This window comes from Rhipicephalus sanguineus, chromosome 6 (assembly GCF_013339695.2).
Source record: "Rhipicephalus sanguineus isolate Rsan-2018 chromosome 6, BIME_Rsan_1.4, whole genome shotgun sequence".
NCBI classification, from domain to species: Eukaryota; Metazoa; Arthropoda; class Arachnida; order Ixodida; family Ixodidae; genus Rhipicephalus; species Rhipicephalus sanguineus.
Window position 1 is genome coordinate 139,507,525 of NC_051181.1, and position 21,924 is coordinate 139,529,448.

Here is a 21,924-nt window from a genome sequence, read left to right on the forward strand (position 1 = left end):
GTATGGCGTTAATTAGTTTAAAAAGTCCTCGTAAGTTGGGCGAGCAAAACGCTCGTCCGAAAGTTTTCTTTTTTTTCCCTTCATACTCGCGACGTAGAGACAGTTCGAACGGTTAAAATAAGTACAAGAAGAACAGCTCAGAGTAGCTATAGGAAAAGCCGTCTCGCTCGTTCGGGTTTTTGAGGGAAAATAAAAGGGGAGTCTCGCTCGGCGCCGGTTAAGAAGTGCACTCGAGGAAACAACGCCCTATCTTTCTTGCCTCGTCGCGGTGCGCGGGAATGCGAGGAATTCTTTTTTGTGGGAGACTCGGCTTTGCGTCGTTATGTGCGCTCTACACGAGAGCGAAAAAAAGTAAGTTCACAACGACTCCTATGCATTTGCCTAAGACGACTAGAAGGCAAAAACCATCTTCTTCTTCCAGTTTTTCTTCTCAGTCGATATATTGATTCTGCCTTACGCGGTTTCGCACTGCCCCCGGGATCGCAGGCATTGCAAGCTTTCTGCACTTCACGGGCTTTTGCAGTGCCTCCGGGATCGGCCCACCATAGATCAAACGATGGTGTCACACGGTGCGACTTCGTAGTGACGCCACGAATTTTGTCAATCTGTGACGTCACAATAACGTCATGAGGTGACGTCATCACAATATTCTTTAGATCACTCGTGCTGACGCCGCCGACGGTCGATATTTGCGTTTGTTGAAGCATCTAAGGCTTTCGCTTTAATAAATGAAATAAAGAATCCAATTACAAGCTATACAAAGCTTATAGTTTGTATAACTTGGCTTAGAAGTGTGTATAACTCACACAAAACGGAAATCACTCGATAACCGGCAAAAACGCTTTACCACTGGAAAAGAATATGGGAATCCTGCGCGAACGAGGGCGCTTACGTTCGACCGGTAGGCCTACTGAATAAAGAAAAATAAATGTTATCAAATCAAGCGTTCCTGAATGAACGAGTATACAACGAGTTTTAAAAGAAGCATTGGGAAAGAAATGCCGCGGAGAGCTCGCATGGCAAATTGTTGGGGTTTGGAACCGAAAATGGTCTTACATTTATAGCGATTCCAAAACAGCAATTAAGAGCTTCGACAAGGGCTTTGTCGGTGGGACTGCGGTTAAACTTATCGGCAATGTCGAAACTATAGAAACTGAAATCCGATGGTTTCCTGCACATATGGGACAAGTGGACGAGGCTCGGGTCAACCTCAACGAGGTGACGAATGACCTGGCACGAGGACTCGCTTGCCGTGCCGGTCAGAACCGAACCGACGCCCACTGCCATTCCGGGAATCATAAAGATAATTTACTAACCTACAACGAGATCACTAAATACTACTACTTGGGGCGTAGGCAATTCCCACTGCCACACGCAAAGTTGAACAGGGCTCAGGCAGTCACGCTGCGTTTACTGCAAACTGGGGCGTACCCCAATCCGTATTTTGTAAAAAAAATTCACCCCGAAAGCGAAATTAGAAAAGAATGTGACGCATGCGATGGCATCATTGAAATCAGGCACATGCTGGCGGGCTGGCCCGCGACTCTCGCCAACCCCGAAGAAAAATGGCTTCACTGGCAGAAGATGATCTCCAGCTGTTCATATCAGGATCAACTACGGGCTGTCCAGAGGGTTCACGATGGCGCCCTAAGGCTCGGCCTAACGGTGCCGACGTGGACGCGGCCCGCCTCGGTCTGAAGAGACCGGGCTTCAGGACTCTCAATAAAGTTTTGTGAATGAATGAATGAACCTCCCAAAACTAAGATATGATTATGAGGGACGCCATGGTAGAGAGCTCCGAAAATTTCGACTACCTAGGGTTCTTTAACGTGCACCTAAATCTCAGTACACGGGCCTCAAGCATTTCCGCCTCCGTCGAAAACGCGGCCGCCGCGGTCGGTAATCGATCCCGGGACCTTCGGGTCAGCAGTCGAGCACCATAACCACTAGACCATCGTGGCTGGGTGCTGACATTCTCCTGTCCGAATAATGTGCCGGAGGAGGAACCGGGCATGACCGTACCTTACAGTCACCATGGATGGTTGACCTCTTAGCCTCACTGGAGAAGTCCGTGATATGTATCACCAGTTACAGCGGTGGTTTTCATCCGCTTCGCTATACATCCACATTCACGGGTTGTAATGGCCGTCTAATTTTTTTTTTTTCCTACGGTCCCGAATGAAATTGCGCATCGATTATGTCACGCCAGTATAACTGCCTCGAGCCATAACACAGGAGACGGCTGGTCACAGTTTCGTTAGGACGTTCTCGCGGGCTTAACACTTTACTGGAATTACAAAAGGAGGCGTAAGCACAATAGAAAGGGCACGAAACGGAAAAGCTCGTCCCTTGCAACCACTTTTTACGTTTCGTGTCCTCTCGATGGTGCCTGCGCGTGCTTTTGTATTCCAGGAAGTAAGCACGTACAAACTAGCCTAGCAACAAGTATTACCAGGCTTAAAATTTGTTCGCATAGAGAAGAAGAGCTGCTGTTCTTGTCATGACCAATCGACCATGCGCGCACGTATACAGTGTCACGCGTGAAAAACAGTCGTTCTACTCAGCCGAGGATATATAAAGGAAACGACGACCTTGAAGGCCCTCTCACCCTAGAAACCACGCGCGTATAGAAGCGAACGTCTGAATAATGAGCATAAGGCATCGTCCGGGAAGTATCGAGGAACTGTATATGGGAGGGAAAAAAACTTTCATTTCGCCACCGCTGCCACTCTGAAGCAGATCATAACCACTTAAGGTGCATTACACCGGTCCGTAACGACCGGACATTACCGCCCAGTAGGGCAGTTCGCGCTAATAATAAGAAAGAATGGAGGGGAAAGGGTAGTTGGGAACGGCGTATCGGGACGATGCTGAAGACCAGAAAGGGGGGGGGGGGGGGGCATTATATCTCGCGCGACCGTTAAATCCTGCGGGGGCGCGGACCCTGCGATCGTTATACAACGACCCAGGGTCCGCAGCTCTGGCCTTTGGAACTCCCCGCCTGATTCAGAGCCTGAATGTCCAACGAGACGGAATGTACAACGAGACTGAATGTCCAATGGGTCACGTGACCGGCGAGACTGAATGTCCAACGAGACGGAATGTCCAACCGAGACGGAATGTCCATCGAGACTGAATGTCCAACGAGACTGAATGTCCAACCGAGACGGAATGTCCAACGAGACGAAATGTCCAACGAGACGGAATGTACAACCGAGACTGAATGTCCAACGTGACTGAATGTCCAACGAGACGGAATGTCCAATTTAGAAGAGATAAACGTGCCCTCGTTTGAAATTTCTCAGGCAACTGAATTCGTTGGGTTAAGATAGCCTAACAGAAGATCGCATTTTTTGTGTGTTTTGCAAATATTGACTGTCTGTGGCGTCGGGCGTCGTATTTTTGTTTCCGTATTCGCTTTACTGCATTTATCATAATTTCAAGTTTTGTTAGTTTTATTTCTATTTTGTAGTTTTAGTTTTCATATGTATGTTGAGTATGTTACTTTATTGATTTATTTTGTTTGTTTGCATACTTTGCTGTTCCTATTTATCTTTGTCATAAATCGGACATCACAGCCCCTTAAAGGATTACGATCAGAGGGCGCTCCCTCGTCCACTCTAGTGCGGTATCTATGTGCGTTTAATCCCTGAGAGTGTTAACAGCGCCACTCGTAGCTAAGGCGGCGAGTGTGAAACACTATTTTTGCCAGAAAGCGTCACGAGGCAGGACGAAGCCCTTGCTATGAAAGTGCGAAAGAAGAATAGTTCGAGAGACTCAGTTATTAGTTAGAAAACCAACAGCCAATTAAGCCAAATAAAACATTGGGGACATTATTTGTTGCTTTCTTTTAACTGCGATGTAATAATTATAACCCATATTCAAAGGAATCCAAGTAGACGAGAAAACACCTTTCCATCGGTGGGATCCGAACCCGCAACCTCATAATTACGGCGGCGGACATTTGCGCTTGCTAACACTCCCAGAGATCAAGCTCACGTAAATACCCAATAAATTGGACGAGGGAGCGCCCTCCGTCGTATAGCTTAATTGTTAGAGCATCAGACGCGTAATGCGAAAGTTGTGGGTTCGAATCCCACCGAAAGAAAGTGTGCTTTTTCGTGCCATTTAAGTCCTTTCAATTTAGGTAATATTCGTTACACTACAGTTAAAAAAACATCAACAAACAACGTACCTATGCTTTCCTTGGCTTGATTGTTGGCTTTCTACGAGCCCCTAGAACAATTCTTCTTTCCTCTTAAAGAAGGCGGGTCGAAGAAGCTAGGGAGGAAATTTTCCTTTAAAATCAAATTCTTGGGTTTTACGCGCCAGAACCACGAAATGGTTATGAAGCATGCTGAGTGTGGGATATCAGTTTTAGTTTTGACTACCTTGATGGAAACATGTCATGGCATTTCGGCTACAAGAGAACTGCAGGCCGGTCTAGGAAAGACCATGCCGTTAAAGAAGTGGTGTCACCAAATTTTGAGGCTATAAAAAGCCTGCTGTAGGCTTTCTCTGTAAGCAAGGACGCTCAGCACGAAGTATTGCATGCAGCAAACGTTTAGAATATATTTTAATTCACTTCCAAAGTCTGTATAAATGCTCATTCTCGCGATCGAGACCCATCGCTAGCGCGACTGACACCGACGTCACTGTGTAGGAAGCGTAACGAAAGTTTTAGTGACGTCACACCACATTAGAGTGACGTGCAATGAGCGGTGACCTACAGCTCCGCTGCACCGGGCCAGTCAAGAGACCATCAGGCCATCCGCTGCGAACTGCTCATTTTTTCTGAGCTTATTGCCGAAGTAGCCAATCTTGCTCGCGTTTTGCAAAGTGCTTCGCGTGAATAATTTTTCATTACAACACATAGCATACAGGTAATCGTTGGCGACAATAAAACTGTTTTTATGATGTTTAAAATCATTTGAGAACTTTTCAGAACCGGCCTGAACACGAGCTTTTCTATTACTCTTCCAATGACGTCGATATTAGTGCTGTGAAGCTCAAGTGAAAAAAAAAAAACTGGGTCGGGAACAGACTTGTACGCATTACAGTGAAAGAGCGTCAGCGATTACAATTACTGTTAAAAAAAGCTAACGGATTACGGAGAAAAAACTGAAAGCTAATCGATTACTCAACAAGGTGAGGTACCGGGCTATATGGTTTTGCATAATTGTTAAACTGTGCTTGCTAAAGTTAGAGGTACATATTTTTAGGGAGGACGCACATAACAAAAGCATGAAAAGCGCAAACTTTCAACTCGATTAGTTGAAAAGGCATCAAGTTATATGAACACGAGCAAACGGGTGGAAAAGGAAGTTTTTTAAATATTTTTTTCTTATTTTTAAATATTTCACTTTTGCGTCTTGTGTCCTTATTTTATTCCCTCGTGTCTTTGCACTTTCTCTCTCTCTCTCTATATATACATATATATATATATATATATATATATATATATATATATATATATATATATATATATATATATATATATATATATATATATATATATATATATATCACTGCCATTTGTACAAGCCTGGGTATCGAGCAGTATTACGCGCCGTGCGTAATACGCAGTGTCAGCGCCACGTCCTATCACGACGAAACGAATTTTCACGCACGTCGCAAATGTTAGGGCACATTCCGAAAATTTTCACAGCAAATATTGGGATGTGTGGAACGAAAACGGAAAAGTGAAATTTGTGACCGGGCGGGACGGAATGTCCAACGAGACTGAATGTCCAACCGAGAACTGAATGTCCATACGAGTCTGTATGTCCAACGAGACTGAATGTCCAACCGAGACGGAATGTCCAACGAGACTGTATGTCCAACGAGACTGAATGTCCAACCGAGACGGAAGTCCAACGAGACTGTATGTCCAACGAGACTGATGTCCAACCGAGACGATGTCCAACGAGACGAAATGTCCAACGAGACTGAATGTCCACTATTGGACATTCAGTCTCGTGTACATTCCGTCTCGTTGGACATTCAGGCCGCAAGCGCCATAAGGAGAACTCCAGCGAGGGTGAGGGGACTCCGTCAGAGAGGAGGAAAAGAGTGGGAGGGAGAGAAGGGATACGCTAAAGCGCTGGCGATTGCGTGCGAACGGCGGTGCGCCCTAGGACGATCGTTTAGGAGCTCTGTGTCGACTCCCGAGAGTCCATTTCAGTCGTTGGGCGAGTTTGGGTGGCGACGACAGCCTTATACTTACGGTCGTCCGGCCGAAAGAGTGACTGCGATAGGCCATAATCGGCCCTAAATGACCTCAACGCGCCTTTGCTCTCTTTCTCTCTCTGCCTCACATCCTCCACGCGGTCGCCTTTTACTTCTTCATTTTTTAGAGCATGACTAACGTTATCGACGAAGGACATTCGCTTCCTTTTCCCATTTGTCGCCCCACCACTAACCGCATTTGACGAGGCAGTGGAGGCTAAGAGGAACAACAGTGATCATACTGCCACGCGCGCTTATTTCTGTATTGTGATGTGATCGGGTGTCACCCACAAAAAAAAAAAAAAAAAAAGAAAAGAAAAAGAAAGCCTTACCACCGCTCGGCGCAGGCTGCGCCGCAATGTTTGTGGCACTTCGAGGCTGTTTTAGACGGTTCCGATAAGGTTGCGCGCACGTCACCATTAGTCGAGGCTATTCTGAAGCTATAACGCGAGCCTCAGCGATAACACTGGAATTTTCGATCATTCATGAATAAAATACGACGCGTTCCACCGACGATCAGGTTACCGAAAGCCGTCAACTGTGGTCGCCGCTATCAGTGTACAGAGCGCATTGTTTGTACTTGGAGTTACTTAGTTTTCTGGGCACAACTTCGCTCAATAAAGAGTTTCCGTCTCTATACCAGCGTGACTGCCGCCTTCTACACCGGCGCTACCACGTGACATCTGGTGGAGGTGCTGGGTGAGGCCCGATCACATAACAATAACAAGCGGCCATGGCAATATCGAAAAACGACAAGCGGCTCCGAGACTGAGAACCGACGGTACGCGTCTCGTAGGGAAGCTTCATGCTGCGTCGATTTTGTCAGTGTCGTCCTCGTGTCAGTTAGCCCATCAAGGAGTTTCAAACGAGCGCCGTTGCCTGTTGTTTATACAGCCCTGCGCGAAAGGGCTGAAAAACAATCCCTTTGAGATACGCATACATCCTGATAGATCACGTGCTTACGTCGAAAAAATTTGAAGGGGGGAGGGGGGAGGACAAAACATGATACGGCGCGGCAGCCATGAAGTTGACTTTTCCCGGTAGTTAGGTATAGACTCATTGCATGGCGCCAGATCGTATTGACGAGTATAAGTGGTGCCTGGGTTTCTCCGACAAGGACAGCGTTGTTTGCCAAGCTACGAATGAAGGATATGTAGATGTTTCACATTCGCTGTGTATCACTCCGAAGTCTAATCTTGGACACATACGCAAACGTCAAAACTTGGCGCGAGGGCCTGTTCACCACGGTATAGCTAGATTTGTAAAAGTACATAGTGGGTTTAGCTCCCACTTGCGACAACTTCCCTGCACCTTCACTTCGCTTCCTTTAGTATTTCTATGTTTTAAGTAAGCATGACAACCTTTGTTAAAGGGGTCATGAACCACTTTTCCAAGTAATGATCTAATGACCTCAGTATCGGAGTGTACTGCCTCCCGAATCGATTGCCGCAAAAATTTCTCGAATCCGTCAAGAATCAGCGGAGTTACGGGGGTTTGGCGCACGCTCCCAGCGCTTTCTCTCTTTTCTCGTGCCGACGAGCGCACTGGAAGCTAGACAGAGAGGGATGGCATGGGGGAAAGAAGTTACGTCAGCGCGCGTCATGAAACGCGATCGCTCTCCCGCTGTGATTCGCTTGCGCGAGTGCGGCTACCGTGTACTGAGTGCGGCGCCGGCAAGTGGCGGCACCCCGCGGCAAGAAGCGCATCTGATCCGAACGCCGCTCTCGATTTACCTCGGCTATCGGCCAATAAGCACGCTATGTCTCTTGCGACGTAAACTGACAGATCCGCGACGTAAACGGACAGACGCCCCGCCCACCGACGAGAGTGAGAACCGGCCTCTGTTTGAAAAGAGGGTGCCTGGGGAAACGGCAACTTCGCGCTCCGCTTGTGGCCATTACGCGGCGCGCACGACTGTAATATTTGGCAGAGCAGTTCATAGCCGTGTCAGCTTTCCGCAGGATGTGTTTTTTTCAACAAGCCCAAGGGGTGCTTCATGACCCCTTTAAGCTTTCTCCGAATCCATTGTCTGCTCGCATCGTTGTAACAAAGAATCGGGCCCTTCGGAACACATTACTTTCGCTCACTTGATCGCCAGTCATTTCAGTCGTCAGAAGCAACGTTCCAATCTGAAAAAGCTCGTAGCTCGAAACTGCGGTGCATTGAACAATGTCTCACCCCCTTCTCTCGCCGTAACTGTCACCACGTGGTCCAATTAGTTGGCGCGTTATGGCTTTGCCTCATAAGTTGGCCCGCTGCGCGGCACGTGTAAAGGTAAACATGGACGTAAGTGAAGGAAAATGGAAAATACAAACATCGTTCTTGCTTCATTTGAGTCCGTACCTGCAAATCAGCTCTTCCGACCTGAACCCCCATACACCAACTTGCTAAACACTCTGGTCGTTCTTAGTACAGCGAATGTGATTAGTAATATTATAGTTTGTGTTTATTGTCCCAAAACCACGATATCATTATGAGAGACGCCGTAGTGGAGCGCGCTCCGGAAATTTTGACCAGCTGGGCAGGGGCGTAGCCAGAAATTTTTTTCGGGGGGGGGGGGGTTCAACCATACTTTATGTATGTTCGTGCGTGCGTTTGTATGTGTACGTGTATATATACGCAAGCAAAACTGAAAAATTTCGGGGGGGGGGGGGGTTGAACCCCCCCAACCCCCCCCTTGGCTACGCCCCTGCAGCTGGGGTTCTTTAACGTGCACCCAAATCTAAGTACACAGACCTCTAGCATTTTCGCCTCCATCGAAAATGCGGCCGCCGTGGCCGGGATTCGATCCCGCGACCTGCGGTTCAGCAGTGGAGCACCTTAATTAACCACTACACCATCGTGGCGGTAAGCGAATGTGATTCACTGCCTTTGACGCGCCTCGTCAAAGAACAGAACAGCTGATCAAGATTCGTTTACCTTTGATAAATAAGGTTGGGCTATTTAGGAGGTGTTTAGACATTGTAGCTAAATATAGCATGCTGCAGCAAACGAGAAGGCCTAATACGGAGGGAGACACTTTGTTAGGTCAAAAAGTTTTTTTAAAAAATTTAAGCTAAATGTCAGCTTCGATAAACTCTTGGACACTGTACTGAGGTGTACCGCCTAAACATGGCCGACACTGTACAGACGCACCGTGCAGGCCTACAACAACTGCGATTAATCTGCTGCGCCATACACTCTAAGAAGGAAATGAGGAGTCCTGACTTACCACGTATATGACTCTCTTTAAAGAGGCACGTCAATTGACTCTCTTTTCGGTTTCTCGACTCTCAGAAGAAAGTATAATGGTCTCTAAAAAGAGTTCACGTGACTCTCATGTTCTGTCTCATGTTTTCGCAAGTCAGGACTCGCGAATAAGGGCAACGCATTCTTTTTTTATCTTAGAGTGTAGACGTCGGCTGCTCATCCGAAAGACGGGGGTTCGATCCAGGCCGCGGCGGTCGCATTTCGATGGAAGCGAAATGCTACAGAGGTCAGTGTACACTGTGCGAATTCAGTGCACATTAAAGAACCCCAGGTGGTCGAAATTATCCGGAACCCTCCACCACGGCACCCATCATAGCTTGAGTCGCTTCGGAGCGTTAAACCCTATAAAACTGACCAGCCAAACGAATGTGCTGTGATAGAGTGCGGTCGGCGACCACTTTCACCTGTCACGTCGGGCGACGGTGACCATGAACGTGGGAGAGTTCGATAGCAATCACGGCTCGCGTGGTTATACTATACCCCGCGGACTTACATTGCATCGGCACACGCTATGACAGCGCTATTTAAGTAAGGAGGAAAACTCGTACAAAAAAAATAATAAGTAAACCTACAGGACGAGAGCGTCCTCGAAGCCGTGGCGTAAAAGGGTTACCGTACACTCGGTTCCCAAGGTGACCTGTAGGTTGCGTCATTTCGACGCGCCCGGCTTTCCTGTAATCTGAGAGTGTGCCGACTGAAAACCACAAACGAAATAAACGAGACGTGAACCCATTAACGCTCTTGGACACCGAGTTACAGGCAACGCACTTCGCCCTATAAACCTGTGTTCGTTTATCTTGTTTGCTTAGTTCGTGGTTCTAAGTCACCGCGTTTTTAGAAAATGCAAAAGGGAGAAAAAAAAGTTACGTGTGGCTTTGCTATCGCAAACACCAATGAGCAACGGAGCTGGTGGAAGCCCAGTAAAGTAGCACCTAATCACACCGTGAATCGTTTAGACACAGGAGGATGTCATCGTATTCCAAGTTTGCGTAATGCTTGCCAAGCGATCGGATATTTAGGACCGTGCCTATAAATTCATCCTCGGACACCTTGTCCAACGCCTCGTGATATCAATTCGTAATCGGGTCGAGAGGGTGTTCTTTTAGCCTACAATACTCGGCAGCTTAAGTCTTTTGTACATTATCATTTGCCTGGTAGAAAGTGTAATCTTCATCTTGATTGGTCAAGTAAAGCGCTTCGATGTTCGGTATTTGCACAAACGCAGCACTCTGGCTGGGCGCCATCGTTCGGCTCCCGACGTACAAAGCATTGGCAAGCTGCATCAGGTCATTCAGGTCTTCAATCTCCGGTGCAGTTTCAATTTCGTTTTCCTTTGTTAGTTTATCGGTTCGAGACAACCATGAGCACTGTGTCCATAACGCCAGCATTTGGTTCATTGTATAGGAGGAGTAGATTGCGCTTGACTAGACAGCTTCTTCATTTTTAGTTGGCCGGAGGCGAGCAGCGGCACTTGCCCAAATTTTGTGGCACATATCCGCAAGTCGAAGCTGCGCACGACGACATGAGAAACCTAGGGAGGTTCTAACAGCTGCACTGTAAAAAAAAAGAAAAGAAAAAAAGAAAAAAAAAAGACTAGCCCCGCTTATTGCCCGTTTGACAGCTTTGCTATAATTTTTAGTGTCCGAAGCACGTATAGCGTTTCGAGGAAGAATCACCAGAGAAAAGAATGCGGCACCGCGACCGTGCGACATTCATCACATTCTGGTGCTTGATCGTGCCAAGACGACGATGTGATAAATATGTGCCCAGTGGTATGTGGTACTCCGGTATAATGTGAAGCAATCCGAGCGGCCTACAGTTAGAAGAAGAAGGGGAGGTGAAGAGAATAAAGAAGAAGGGAGATAGAACAAGTTGGATCTTCTTGTGTGCGATTAATAAGTGGAGTTTTATTACATAATATACGACGTGCGGCTAAAGCTGAATGCAAGGGAGTTTTCTTGCACTTCGCCCGAATCAAGATGCGCTTGCCGTGGCAAGGAATCGAACGCACGACCTCGTGTTCGGCAACGTAACGTTATAACCGTTGGCCCACTAGGCTATAGGTAGCCGTTTAGTTTCCATACATGGAAAAGATGGACCGTATCCGTCGTTATTGTGTTTGTCCCGATATCCGCGATCGCGACATAAGGCTTTCGAGTGCGATTACTCTTTATTGATCTTTTTTTTATTATTAATATCGGAGAATGCGTAATTATTTAAACCCAGCGAGGCAATTAGCCTGTCTGAGTAAGCGCGCGTAATCAAAAGTGATTTCTCACAATTGGGTTGCATGAATGCGCACCAAAGCGTCGAACTACATACGCGAGCCTATTTTTGAATTCCGCGGGAACCGAATCTGTGAAGATGTGTTCATCACTATGTTACGCCATAGCAAATAAAAAAAAGGAACGCGAAACGAAGAGCCTCTATGCCGCTTTAAATATGCCACAAGAGGAGACACTAGAAATCTCAGCGATCTCAGCGTTTTTAAATATACATATAAGGCCGACGTTTCTCCAGGCTGAACGCAACGCGTTTCAGCGTGTTGCTTGAACCGAAGTCCTCGCGAGTTAACTTGCCCGCCTGACCAAAAATCCGTGAACAATAATGCATGATAACCAGTACTGGTTACCATGCATACGGAAAGAAAATAAATCCTATAACACGGCGACAGAGAAAGCAGTTCCCCATTTTTCCATCAACCACCGCGTCTGTGTGCCATCGCGCACTAAAGCTATAAAACTGTGCATAAAAATTGGCTATAAAATTGTGCATCACCGATTCAGGAAATACATAAGCTTTCTCCCTGCCATCCTTTCACTAGATGATTTTCTTTTTTTTTTACTTTGCCACCTTCGCCCGAGAAGCATTGAGGGCCAGTTTTCGTCGAGAGCCAACGCATATACACTGCACTGTGCGTAAACGTGTGCTTCGCGCGTCCTGTAGCTTTCAGCCGCCGTATCGCACGCAGTAGCAGCAACAGAGGCAGTGCAGCTTCGAACAAACGCGATGTGGGGCGCGAGCGCGTGCGCGCGCGCTTCCAATCTCCCCGGCAGCAGAGCCCACTTGTTCGGACAAAACGCTCTTTACCCGAGAGCTCCTCGAAAGCACAAACACACTCACACACATAGAAGATACGCAACGGCAAAAGCAGGCAGCAGTGACAGCGAAGGCGGTCGCACAATTCCCCCGCGCGCGTTGCGCCTCTAGGCACGGGGTTCCAGAAAGACTTGCGTCGAGGACGGCCCCCATGAAACGCGCGCGGCGAAAGGCCTGCAGACTCGGTGCTTATCGTTTTCTTGCTTTCTCCCAGAGTTCCAGCACATCCCAAAGTTCTAAGAACCATAGAAAAACGGAAAAGAAACAGGAAGGAGATAGCAGGCTGGAACGGAAAGCAACGACGTATAGAGATTCTATGGGGGTAACTCGCTTGTGGCGCGTGTTTGTGTCTAGGATGCAGCCGAGCGTGCGACAGTGTCCTATTCACTTTCTTGATTCATTGCGTGCCCTCTCTCCATTTCTTTTGCCGGTTCCGAATTCCCTTTTGAGTTCCGCAAATGCGCGTGATTTGTGTATGTATACATACATAGAGGGCGCGCCGCTCGTTTTCGTGTACGAAGACGTTATTTCGGGGCCCCTATTTGTAGTTAGGGGCACGCACGCAACACACATGCGTGAAATCCTCGTTCCATTTTCAGTAGCTTTTAAGCGTGCGCGGTGCACGCGCATCAGGTGATGATTAAAGATCACTAACCGCAGTTCAAAGAGAGAACGATAAAGGAAAGTCATGGATGTCGACGAGCAACTCGCAGCATTTCTCTTGTTTAACTAACCATTTCTCTAGTTTAGCTCATCATACCTATAGTTTAACTCAACATCATCATAAGCCTCACTACGACCAGCGTGCATGGGCCTGTCCCATATTTCCCTAAACTACCTGCTAAAAAAAAAAAAACGGCATCTGGCGCTACGATTATGGGAGAGTGACAAGGAAGGCACCACACACAGTGCGGCTCGAAGTGCACCCAGCAGCAAAAGCTTTGCGGGACGCGAAATGTTCGAGAAAGCTATACTCTCGATTTGACTGGGAACATAGCCTCCAAATAAGTGTTCCAGCCTATAGTCGGCATTGAAACATATGGAGTCACCAGCTAGATTAGAAGCAATGCGCCCCAACAGAGCAAGAAATCAAATTTCTTGCGTAGCCAACGTCCCGTAAACTTTTGCTGTTCGGTGTACATTTACAACTTCGTGGACGACATACACGTCGGTAAGCACGATTGAAATCTTGGCCGTGGGATAAGCACACTCCTTGACGTCTGCAAGGGGAAGATGACGACGACAAATATGATGACGAGGACTTTGAGAGACGCTGGAGACGTTGAATTAAGGCCTATTGGGTTTCTAATCAAGCCAGCATTCCAAGACGTTTAACAGTTGCCAGGGCGCTGTTACTGCCGAGAAGCAGCGATGAGCCTGGCGTGTTGCGTTGCGTATTCACAGCCTGAATGTTTCACGATCCCGAATGTCCCCTATTGGACATCCCGCCTCGTTGGTCATTCGGGCTGAGGGAAAGAGAGAGCGGTTCTTGAAGGAGACCCCCCGCTCCTCCGCTCGTCTCAGGAGCTCCAGCTCAATGGGCCGCTCGCTCTCTTGGGGCCCTCGTCGCTTGGTTGATGGAGATAGCGGACGTTGATTCAAATCTCCCGTCTCTTCTATTCTTCTTATCTTCCTCTACTCCCTCCCCAGTGGCGCTGAGCCGTGCGCAGAAAATGGAGTACCTTTTCTACTCCTAACAGTAATTACTCCTTCCCAAATGCTTAAAACATCGCTACTCGATACTTTTTGTTTTATTTTGTTTGACTCGATATCTGTCGTCATTCATATTGCGCTGTGTAAATATGTAGATCACTACCGCTTTCAACGCTCTTTCCTTCGTCCTTTGTTCTGAGATCAGGTAAAAACAGGACTTGTGTATCGCCATTACTAACGCATCGGGCAGAAACTCGGATACTTACAAAGGATGCGGAGAGTTAAGTGAGCACCACGCAACTTGCGATGGAACGGAAATTGATGGGCGTAGAATTAAGAGATAGGAAGGCAGCAAAGTGGGCAAGCGAACGAACAGCGAGTAGCCGACACCCCAGTCAACATTAAAAGAAAAAAAAAGTGGACCTGGGCAGCACACGCAACGCGAAGTGCAGATAAGCGATGGTCGGTTAAAGAGCGCGACAAAATGGATCCCAAGAGATGACAAGGGCTGCCGAGGAAGGCAGGGGTTAGGTGAGGCGGTGAAATCGCCTTTGTCTTGCAGTTGATATAAAATAGACTGGTGATGACGATTATGACAATGAACGGGAAAAAAACAACTTACACACTAGAGAAAGTTATACCTGCAGTTTATAGACTAAAGAAAAAGTAAATAAAGAAGGTCATTGAGAACACATTTGTCAAATGCTACAGGGGAGCCCGAGGAAAAAGCAACGGGCCGATAGGATATATATATACAGTGATTACCTCAGCATGAAACACCTCATCCCTTTCACGTGCAACTTATCAAGGTCGGAGCCGCCCTAACGATGCGTGTGCCAATGGTGCGCCGCATCCCCAGAACGTCATCTTAAAACTTTAGCCACTAAACGTGTAGGAAGGAAGCGATCGCCAGTAAGGCCCGGAAGTCGGCCACGGCGCGTCAGACCCGACTTCCGGAAAGACCAGTATATGCGATAGGACACCTCGCCGCGGGACCGTCCGCTGGACTTCCGGAGCCGGCAGCGAAGACGTGTGCAAAACGCACCTCCGGATGATTAGCAGCGCCTTGTCGCGGAATGTCGACACCCATAGAGATAAGGCGGTGCCCTGCTACGCCACTGATTGCATAGAAGACGAGGCTAGGCAGACAACTCAGTTATCAGGGCGAAAGCCTTGGATGCTCCATCAAACGCGAAAAGTTACGTCGTCGACGTCATTTAACGTGACGTAATGAAAACGTCATTACAAGACATTGCCGCTAAGTCAAAGGTGGGCCGATCCCGGAGGCAGTGCAAAAACCACGTGAGGTGCAGATAGCTTCCAATGCTGCGATCACGGAGGCAGTGCAAAAGCACGTTGGGTGCAGCAATCTTGGGTGTGTGTGTGTGGGGGGGGGGGGGGGGTATCAGTACAAACGACTGAGAGAAAATGAAGAAGATGCTTTCACCTTTCAGTCTTCTTAGGCGACTGCAGAAGGGACCGTGTCACTTTTCGACTGACGGTAAATCGATGGATTGAATGTCCTACTTTAAGAAACGGAGAGGTGAAGATCTTCTGATACTGAGCACTGGAATGTGCCACTGAACTGTACTAATTACTGCGAGCAGACGCTCGTAAGTACAATTCCAAAATAGTAAAATTTCTTACACGATCACGATACTGCGCTATAATAATAACCCCAGCGGTTTTTACGTGCCAAAACCACGGCATGAGTATGCAAGAGGTGCGTCGTAGTGGAGAGCTCTGGAAATTTCGGCCACCTGGGTTTCTTGAACGCACACCAACATCTATGTATATACGGTCCTCTAACATTCCAGCTCCATCTGAATGCAGCCACCGCGGCCTGGATCGAACCCGCGTCTTTCGCGTCAACAGCTGAGCACCGTAACCACTGTACCCCCGCGGCGGCTTCTGCTTATTTTAGTCGAGGAGCAAGAACACATGATCGCATGCTTGAAGTACGTAAGCTCGTAAGTCTATAGAATGATACCGATGAGCTTTCGATGCGGTAAAGAATCGACGCTATGCCAAGCGCTGGCAATTAGGGAAACGCAACCGCAAAGCCCGGGTTTTAATTAGGCGCCGAATACCCCATTCACTGAAACAAAACAGTTCCGTGAAACCGCTGTATAGTATAAGCAGCTGTTTGTAAGGGTTATTTAATTATGAACCAACGGGTCCGTTATCGGCGCATTACGCCGCCGTGTACATAAATGGTTCAGAGACAATCCACGAAGTCGAGGACTTTAATATTTCCATGTTATCTCCGCGTTCGTATATGCGTTAGTAATTTTTGGCGCGGCACGATTTCCAACTCAAAACGTTACGAACACATAACTTCGATGAAACGACCGCCTTTCAATAAACGCCAGCATTTGTGTGCTCGTCGACTAAATATCTCAGTGTCTTTCTTCGCACGGTGTATGAGATGGAAACCCCCGTCGTATCCTTTCTTTTTTCTTCTTTTTCTCACCGTACAAGTTACGAGCCCATAAAGCGTTTAAGCACTCCCGGGCCGCTGCGTTAAATTTCATAATCGCGTGCGCGGGGAACGAGCGACCCCGGGACCGTTATCTGACTTCTCATTTGCGGCGCACAACAGCTGCTAGACAACTCGCTTATCGAGGTGCGGCATCATTAAATAGAAGCGAGCAAAAATTACGCGATTAAAGCGCATATATGGGACGCGTTTAAGAAATGCGACGCGCATCGAAAACCGATGCTCGCGGGGGCAAAGCGAGCTCCCAGTCATCTCGAAGTCATTAGCGAGAATCATGGGGAAGGGTGGGGAGGGGTGAGGGAGAGCGAGGTATAAGGGTGATTATTCGAGACAGGGGTACGTTACAGACTTCTCCGCAAGGAAGCAGAAAGGCGAACGTATAGTGCACGGCATATTTGCCAGTTCCGCTTATATTAAGCGGATTTAGTCTCTTTTTTTATCACCGAGTCACTTGTGGAATTTGCCAGTCGCTTGCCGAGTTTCTGGGGCTTCGCGATTTTCTCACAAATATAGTTATTTTAGTGCTCGTAACGTTCACTCATAGCGTCTTCATCGACAACTTCGTCTAGTTGAGCGTTGAAATCAAACATACGTTGGTGGAGTCAATAAGTTATTTATGCACTGGCAGAAGTGCAAGGAGAAGAGTGTAGGCATAGACGTGCGCACAGGGGGGGAATCGCCCAAGAGGGGGGGGGGGCGCAAAATCTGCCCCATATATGGACTTAGTAGGGTGGGGGGGGGGCGCTGCGATGAACCTTCGCCCCCCCCCCCCTAATGGGGAACCCTGCGCACGCCTATGAGTGGAGGCTACCCTGGAGAATATATGTTTGAAATTAAATATGTGATTTCATTCATAACTGCGCATATTTTCGCTGTACACAAATGATTAAAGTTACTTTTTACGTTCTCCTCGTATTTTAGCAAATTTTTATCGTAATTGAAAAATACTTTCAGGAGTGAGAATGTTTATTAAAATCCGCTTCTTTAGGCTTCTTCACAAAAGTAGAGCCGATTTCTTTGGAAGGGGGGAGGCTTCTTTTGGGATGATTATTTGCTTGTTAGCTCGGCGGCATGTGACAACTCTACAACTCTACACCATGCGGTCTAGTATAGACAGCCTGGGTCGTTAAGAACTGCTTCGCAGTCGATCGCGCGTTCACTGGCACTGCTGGGACAAGTGGGCAGCGTGGTTACAAATAACGTACGTGACGTCAGAAGTGGGATACTGACGGAAGTGTGCGGCGGCTGTAAACGCTTCAAAGTTCGAAACTATAGGTGACGGCGAAGTGTGCGTTTTAGATTTCGCCCGCTAAACAAAGCAATTTTTTAATGCGTTACGATTATGAGACGAACTGTGACAAAGAGTGTGCACGAGATTTGCGGGAAGCCCAGCGTATTTAGTGTAACGTATTTGCTAGCATAATATCAGCACTGTTGAGTAATATGTTGGCTGTTATTTGCTATCAGAGTAACTGAAGCTAATTCAACATAATTCTAAAGCGTTTCTCTTGTTTTTACCGCGAGATCTTTACGGAATTGTTTTAATTACGAACGATCGCTTGCTTAGGTCACCTTTTCCGTGTTCTGCTTGCCTCATGCACTGACTCAAAAAACCGCAGTGGTGGTCGTCCCACACACACACACACACACACACACACACACACACACACACACACACACACACACACACACACACACACACACACACACACACACACACACACACACACACACACACACACACACACACACACACACACACCACACACCACACACACACACACACACACACACACACACACACACACACACACACACACACACACACACACACACACACACACACACACACACACACACACACACACACACACACACACACACACACACACACACACACACACACACACACACACACACACACACACACACACACACACACACACACACACACACACACACACACACACACACACACACACACACACACACACACACACACACACACACACACATTTTTTATTCTGGATAAGTAAGCCCGACGCATTGATAAGCTGAGAAGCTGGCTTAGAGATCTTGCGTGAATTCGCTTGCCAAAAGCTGATCTGAAAGTTAAAACGCTCGTAGGCTCTCCTCGTCGTTTCATATAAACGCGTAGTATATGCGTAGATAAAAAAAAAAAGAAAGATCGGCGGCGTAGGTTTCCAGTCTTGCTATACTCGGTTTCATAGATCACGTGCAACTTTGGTGGAATCTAGCGAGACTTCTTGCAGTAGATGTGTTCGCACCAAGCAATAGTTCAATGATTCCACCAACCGTAACGTGGTTTGTTTTTAGGCTGAGTAATAAATGAAGATGCTTTGTGCCTTAGAAATAAACAAACCCTGTTATGCGGTTGTCAGTCTGTTGTTTTTAATCGCTTAGCGTCCTTGTTTTCGTATTTTGGTGTTTCATTTGCAGTCCATCGCGACGCCTCACGCGCAGGCGCGTGCTCGGCTGGCACGGGAAAGCCAAGCGCGAAACGCCCAAATTTACACAATTTGCTGACCGAACTTCTTGCATAGATAGCTTCCACAGCGATGCACCTGATGCATGAAACGGAGTATAGGGAAGGGGGAGGGTGGGATTACTTGGAAGCCGAAGCAGCTATTCGCACTGAGGGAAGCACAGACCAGTTTTTCCTCAAGTAATGAACCAACTAGCTCAGCAACAAGCCCCGTTAAAAAAACACAATTCACTGAAATTAACGTTGAAGGGGAAGCATGCGAATTCACAAAGAGGAAGATAACTCGTCAATGTTGTGGTCAGAATTCGAAAGTTTATTTGCGCGATGTTCGTGCCTGGAGTGTATTACATGTATAGAATAAAACTCAGCGGGTAATTTGGGCTTCTATGGTATGCGGCCCAAGGTGAAAAGCGAAGTCCCCCTCCCCCATCCCAGTAAACAGGTTCGGCGGGAACGCGAGCATTTGATAGCGCGGCCTTCGCACGGTCAATGGAATTCTCCTGAGTCATGACTCAACGAAGCGGGAAAAAAACTGCGAGTGTCGTTGCTGCATAGCTGCGTGCAGGTTTATAATATTTTACGAAAGCCATGTTGGGCTGAAGACAACAGGTTATTATGTTAGAGAAAATTGGTAATAAACTGACCAATAATGTGTCCAAGTACCTTGCCGCGCGCGCAGACGTTAGAGAAGTTGCGTCTGCCGACACATCGGCAAGCAATAAAACAAAACCAAACAGAAACAAAAAAAGAACAAGTACGACATTCCTTAATTGCGAATTACCACTGTCCCACGCGGCTTTATGAGAAAACAGCAACGGTACAAGGATCGTGTGAATCACCGTATAAGCCCCCGCACAATTCTTTCCTCCTGCCGTTTTAGGTGCGTGCCGATGGGCGTTCCTTGAGTGACCTTCGAAAAGATGGCCCTTTCTCTCGTACACAACTCACGCGTAAGGGAAATATACCGGTTTGTCTCGGCGTTTACAGAATGCCGGGGTCGATGTTGCACCTTGAATGAGTGCACGGTCGTTGCAAGCTTTCGATAAATGCCGTTGTCAGAGAGCGGCAATCTAGCCCTGAGTTGTCGCTTTTTAAGTGAAGCCTCGTTTGTCCTTTTCCCGCACTATGTGGATGATGCGTTGTCAAGTAGACGAAAACCCCGCTAAACTGTACGACGACAAATTGAGCCACTGGACGTGCGTCCACACCTTTGACCAATGCCGCAAAAACTGTACGTGTTATACAGGGCGTGTGCCCGACTCGAACGACAGGCAAGAGAAGTCAACAGAAAAGTAAAGGAGTCGGCTATACACAGAAGTGAAGGAATAGGCAACAGAAGCATCTGAGTGTGTAGAAGAAATACGGGAAGTGAAGAAAATGGGACTGAGCGAGGAGCGTCGAGCTATCAGAGAACGCTTTCAGTTGCGCAGAAGTTCAAGCAACAGATTTACGAAAGCTTCGCTTTATAAATTCCAGATTCCAACGTGTTCATCAGATGCGATTCTTTCTCCTCGTCCTGATATCCGACTTTAGTTAAGTTATAATTTCAGTTAAGCTACGTGAGATGTGGACTGTCGTTTGAGGGTAGCCGTGTGGTGGAGGACCTTGTCATACCTCTTTTTTTTTTTCGACGATCTGTAGTTATTCAGTGTGCGCCCAAGGCACATTACACGAGCGGTACTGCATTCCGCCTTCATTGGAAGCCGACAGCTGCGACCTGGAATCCAAACCGCGGCCTCGTGCTCAGCAGCAAAACGCTATATATACCAAGCACTGAAGACTTTTGTGATCCTTTATTTCCTCTGCGTCCTCTGACAATTTGATCAGTCGTCATCCTGTTGAGCGACTCAGTGACGCGACAACCCTTCAACTCAACCTAACTAACTAACTAACTAACTAACTAACTAACTAACTAACTAACTAACTAACTAACTAACTAACTAACTAACTAACTAACTAACTAACTAACTAACTAACTAACTAACTAACTAACTAACTAACTAACTAACTAACTAACTAACTAACTAACTAACTAACTAACTAACTAACTAACTAACTAACTAACTAACTAACTAACTAACTAACTAACTAACTAACTAACTAACTAACTAACTAACTAACTAACTAACTAGTCTACATGCTTGCGACTTTTTGTTGTTTCACGAGAATCTTGGCTTATCCAGTACGGACAGCTTTTGAGGGGCTTCGTTTAGCCACCCCAACTGGACTTTAGAATGACGTGCGCAGATTTTCCCGTTACGCCGATCCGCACTCGTTCGCAGCGCTCAGAACAAAAACATATATTTAAAAAATGTGAGTTATAGATTGTACCTGACAAAACTAATATTTCTTTGGATGAAAAAAAAGTAATGGGTTTCCGTAGCGAAGGTGAGCCTCTGTTTCGAAAGCGTATTCGGCAGTAAATTATAGCAGCGCTTCGGCTACTCCAAGCGGACAGGATGAGTCAATTTTCAGTTGGCACACTCGAAGTTGTAAAGCTATAAAAGAAAGTGAAAAAAGAAACAACAACAAACAAAAAAACAACAACTAAACCTTCTTACTTCCTGCGCAAACGGCCAGCCGCTGGTTTCACGGTCACTGAGGGTGAATGTCAACATACGCGATTCTGTACAACGTTGTTACATTCACAGCTTGAAAATGCGCGGAAAAGGCGAAGGCGGCCATGCGA

General features: G+C 47.1%; 1 protein-coding gene across 1 annotated transcript in view; it reads right to left on the bottom strand.

Moving 5' to 3' along the window:
• LOC119396552 (17-beta-hydroxysteroid dehydrogenase 13) overlaps positions 1-21,924 on the bottom strand; it is a 104,937-nt gene that overhangs the window by 81,196 nt on the left and 1,817 nt on the right. The window lies entirely within an intron of this gene.